Source organism: Meleagris gallopavo, chromosome 22 (genome assembly GCF_000146605.3).
Source record: "Meleagris gallopavo isolate NT-WF06-2002-E0010 breed Aviagen turkey brand Nicholas breeding stock chromosome 22, Turkey_5.1, whole genome shotgun sequence".
NCBI lineage: Eukaryota > Metazoa > Chordata > Aves > Galliformes > Phasianidae > Meleagris > Meleagris gallopavo.
Genome location: NC_015032.2, coordinates 5,596,760 through 5,602,149, shown reverse-complemented (window position 1 = coordinate 5,602,149; position 5,390 = coordinate 5,596,760).

Below are 5,390 nucleotides of genomic sequence, written 5' to 3'. Positions count from 1 at the left end.
CGGGACTTATTTGGCGCGGCGCCGCGGCTCGACCTGCCTGCGAAATAAGTGGCGGAGCGGCGCAGTGCGCATGCGCGGCTGGGGGCAGCCGGGGGCACGGCGCGCGCCGCCGCCTGCAGGGTGCGTCGCGCATCGGGAGCGCGCTGCGGCGTGCATCGGCTTTGCTGCTTTGTAGCTTTGCAGCTTTGCGTGTTTCTCCCTGCTCCTTTCCCGGCCTTGCATGTCCATTCCGGCCTGCTATGTGTTTCTTCCCTCTCCCTCTCCGTGTTTTTCCTCGTCCCACGTGTGTTCCCCCCCCGCATGCATTGCCATGCACCGTGCACCCTTCTCAGGCCTCGTGCGCGCCCCCGGGCCCTGCGTGACCCGCAGTCTGCCCAGACTCCTGCATGCACACGCTGTGGGTGCTGCCATTGCTCCCAAATGCAGCCAGCCACATGCATGCTCCCCAGCACAGGGCACGGTGTGCATAGGGAGTATATGCAGCTGAGCCGAGTGCAGTGGGGTGCTGGGCATATCTACCTTCCTCCCTCCCTGTTGGTGCACGTGCATGCACTTCCATGCATTCGTTCCATTTAGGAGTGCAGAGCAGTGCTTATGCATGGATTTTCCACCCAGTGCGGCCAGCAGGGCAGGGAGGTGGTCCTGCCCCTCTGCTCTGTGCTGTGAGACATCACCTGGAGCACTGCGTCCACGAGAGGATTCTTCAGCACAGGAGAGACATGGATCTGTTGGAACACACCTAAAGGAGGGCCACAAAAGTGCTCCAAGGGATGGAACGCCTCCATACGAGGACAGGTTGAGAGAGATGAGGCTGTGCAGTGTGGAGAGCAGAGGGCTGCAGGGAGACCTGAGAGCAGCCTTTCCAAATCCAAAGGAGCTGCAGACAGACTCTTTAGCAGAGTCTGTGTGATAGGACAAGGGGAAATGGCTTCAAACTGAAAGAGGGGATACTTATACTGGATACAAGGAGAAAGTACTCCATGCAGGGCATGCAGTGCTTCAGGTGTCACCTGTGAGCTCCTGGTGCCAAGGCTGTGCCCAGCTGCAGGCAGCTGCTTTCCAGTCCTCATTCCCCTGATGCTCACAGCCCTGCAAGAGCTGTGCTGCGCTGCTCCACCACTGACCCTGAGGTCTGAAGAGAGACGTTTTCTGAGGACTGTTCCACTGTTTTTATCAGCAGTGCATTGTCAAACTGGAGATAGAAATGTGTGCTTTGCACGTGGAGGAGACAGCGGTCTGTGGGAGTGCTTTGTGCAGCTCAGGACACCTCTCCTATGGGTGTCATCTCCCCAGTGGGTGTCAGAGTCTCACAGACTCATAGGTTGGCTTGGCACCATCTCATTCTGATGCTATGGGCAGGGCTGCCACCCATATGATTTATTTTGCTCAAAGACCACTGGATCACCAGTAGTGGCAACTCACCCACCAGACATCACAAAACCCTTTGCATGGAAGCCTCCCTCTGCCATCATCCCCTGTGGTGGCCAATGGCAGAGGTGCAATAAAGAGTGGGTGTGTAATCTGTGATCTCCTGGGAAGCAAAATCTCCCTTTTGCTGCAAGCTCAGCTGGGGCCGAGGGCTCTGCCTTACAGGCACTCGGTCTCTGTTTTACACAGGACAGATCACCATGTTGTTACAGGACCCCATGCCGGGAGCTGCAGGTAGAGAACCTCCGAGCACTGAGCTGCACTGCGTTCCCAGTTGGGCTCTTATCTTCCAAACTGCCAGGGTCACACTGCAAATATAGAATTGCTGTAAGAGGGGATGGTGGCATCCTGTGCACGTGGGAAGAGCCCCAGCACTGCTCCTGCAGAGATATGGACAGGGCCCCAAAACATGAGGCAGTCCCTAAGGATGCTGCTGTGGGAATGTTCCTATAGGGCCAGAGAGGCTGGGGGTGGGGAGCACTGCCCATTCTGGTGAAGGACCACTAAGGCAGCAGTGCAGATTCCTCAGGACAGCAACTGAGGGAATAACAAAGGGCACTGATCCGAATGGTGCAGCATTGGGGATGTTTTGGGAGCATCTCACTCCGGGGCTTTGTTGGGATGCTGCCCCAGGGTGGGGGTAGGGAGGGCTGTGCTGCTTTTAGGAAACATTACACAGGAGGTGGAGGAGGTGGGGAGGGAATGTTGAAAAGAAAAGAAGCTCAGACATTTTCCAGAACTGGATTTATTGTATTTGCAATCATCTCATAACGTTTTGCTCGTCCTCTGTTACGCCACTGCATGCCCTCACCTCTAAGTGAAGGGCTCGGGGTGATACCTGCATTTGAGCATTGTATTACTTTCTTTTCCTCTGAGAACGGTGATAAAGGATGGGTTTGATTTCTGCATCTTTTGTATGGGTGCAAAGTACTCATTTAATATACAGAGGCTTGGATTCTGTTTTGTAAAATCTTTAGGTTCATTTTCTGTTTAATGCCTTTTATTGGTATTCCCACAATACACACAGGAGCCTTAGAACTCAAACAACCAACTCACGGAGAGAGATGGGCACGTAGGGGATCAGACCCTTTTTCTTCCTTTTTTCTTTCTTTTCATCATCACTTCTCTTGCACAACAACCACCTCCGGCTGAGAATGGAATGTGGGACCCCCAACCCCCGCTTTGGGCTGTGAGAAACCTCCAGCACCACGAGCAGCCATTCCCTGCCTCATTCCCAGTGGCACAACAGTATGAGTGCAAACCCCGTTCCCATGGGTGCAGTTTTGCACACACAGAGCGCTGCAGCAGGGCAGAACTCGCGCCAAGGATGCTCACCCCCAGGCAACAGGGCAGCAATAGCATCTGGCCCCGGTGTAGGGTTCACACGATCATGAATTGTCCACAGAAGGTTGACTCAAAGGTAGCCCCACGTCTGGGTTACAGCACAGCAGTTGTATGGCTCAGGACTGATGAGACAAAGAAAGGCTCAGCCTAGCAGTGGTGTGAGGGGCATCCAACTTGGGAGCACCCACCCGTGGCATGGCAGGGCAGCACCTGGCCACATGTGTGTGCCAGTCACCAATGCACGACTCAGCCTGCAGCAGCACATCCTGCAGCCACATCCCCCAACCCTCGTGGCACCAACAGGGTGGGACCAGCATGCTCCCCAGGCTCACCCCTGTCTGAGCCCCTTCCTTGCACAGCTTCAGCCCGCTGAGCCCACAGCACAGCCCTCACACAAGCACTGATGCCAAATCACAGACAGGAGCACGAACACCTGTGTGCCATCCCTGGGTGAGTGCCGCAGCCCTGCTCCAGAGGGAAGGTGCTCATCTCTCTCCTTTAGGACTCCTGCTCATCAGTACAACGTTTCAGAGAATAATCATCATCATCATCATAATCATAGTACTAAAAACAGTATTTACAACAAGCTCCAGGTCAGAAGTACACACCAAGCAAACACTCAGCACCACAGAGAGCAGGACGGGGTTAACATCTTGCGGATACCTTCTCAGGTCCCATCAGCGTGGGACACAGACATGTGACAGTTTCAACCCTTTCTTACACACAAACATTTTGCTTAAATTACTTTTAAAATTAGGTTTGTTTTTATTTTTTTAAACTTTTTTTTTCTTCCTCTTTTAATTTCTTGTCACTATATGGATGAAGTGATGCTGGCTCTACAACGATGCGTATCTAAGACAGCTGCTACTATAAACAGATCATTGGCTACTGCTAAGAAAGTCAACCCTCGGTTCCTCTCCAGTTCCCTCTCTGCCCCCAGTGCTCTGCAGTACCCCAGCACCAGGGGGGCCCTTCCTGCAGGAGCAGAGTTGCCCCAGAAATCCTCTATGGCCGTGGAGGGGTTGCTCCTGGATCCTCAGGGACTTGTGGGGAGATCAGCAAAGAGTTCAGGGTCAGACCTCCAGCAGTGCTGCCCTTTGGCTTTTTGGTGGGTTTTCTTTTCTTTTTTTTTCTTGGGTCATAACCATTTGTTTTGTGTGTGTAATTAAAGCATACCTTAGACAGAAACATCAGGTCCTAACTGAGCCAGCAATGCTTTTTGGGAGGGACGCAGAGGGAAGCACACAGCCCTGTGGTGCAAATCATGGAATCATAGAATGGCTTGGGGTTGGAGGGGACCTTAAAGATCATCCCCCTGACGTGGGCTGGTTGCCTCCACCAGATCAGGCTGCTCAGGGCCCCATCCCACCACCAGGAATGGGGTATTCCCCTCTGCTCCACACACAGCACAAGGGACCCCAGCAGCCCATCCCCTGCATGCTGCCCTCCCCAAAGCACAGCACCAAAACACTGCACAGGGTAACCCTCATCACCTCCTGCCCCAAATCCCTCCACCACAGACTGGGCTGGTTGCTCAGCACTGCATCCCATGCACAGTTGGACCCAATTCCATGCAATGATTTGGATGCAATGCTTCCTCTCAGCTTTTCAAGGCAGAGACAGAGCGGGTGCAAGGTCCCAAGGGCACAGTCCTGCAGTGCTGGGACTTCAGCTGCCTCCCAAGGCCATGGCAATAGTAGCAGAGGAAGCCCCAGGCTGGCAGCCACCTGTCTGCATCACACTGCTGTCACCTACCATTGTCACACTTGCATACCCTCCACTCATCCCTACCTCCACCAAGAGACAACATTTGCTTAAAAATAGGCTTTGAAAAGCTAAAGATAGCCGAGAAACGAGCATGGGAACACCTCCTCACCCTTCCTGCAGAACTGCTCCTGCTCAGCTCCACCTCATCCAGCGCTGCTGGTAAGTCCTTATCCCAAAGTGCTGCCCAGGAGCTCCCTGTCCTCAGCATCCACTGAGCCACATCCATCCTTGGGAAGAGCGACATCCTCCCTGCCAGCAGGCAGCCTCACCACCATGTCCTGTCCCTGCTTTCCGAAGTGATCATGGAGGGCTGGCAGCTTGCAGACTGACGGCCCTTCTGGGGTTCTGCAGAGCTGAGTTGACAGAGCCGACAGGGGGGCAGGAGGCTCAGCCTGCAGCCACCAGAGATGGGGACAGAGATAGGGATGGGGATGGAGATGGGGAAGGAGACGTGGATGAGGACAGGAATGGGGCTGGGGACAAAGATGGGATTGGGGACACTATATGACATGGCACCAAGCTCTGTGCTGAGACCCTCCCCTATTTTCACAGCAGCTGCCAAAGATCCACCCAAGATAAGGACGTTGGGTTGCTGCCTACCTTGGCTGCAGGGATGGCTGGGAGCCATGTGGCAATGCTGTGCAGCCAGCATGGCACTCACCACTAACACTCTGCTCATTGCTTTGCTTATATACAGAAATGATCACTCCTTATTATCCTGATACTTAGCTCAGAGCAAACACCAAGAGTAGTACAAGCCCCCGGATAAGAATTCTGTATCTCGTGACACTGCTGGTTGAATTTATTAATATCTCAATTTTTACATGAATTTAAGAAATATTTTTTTAAAA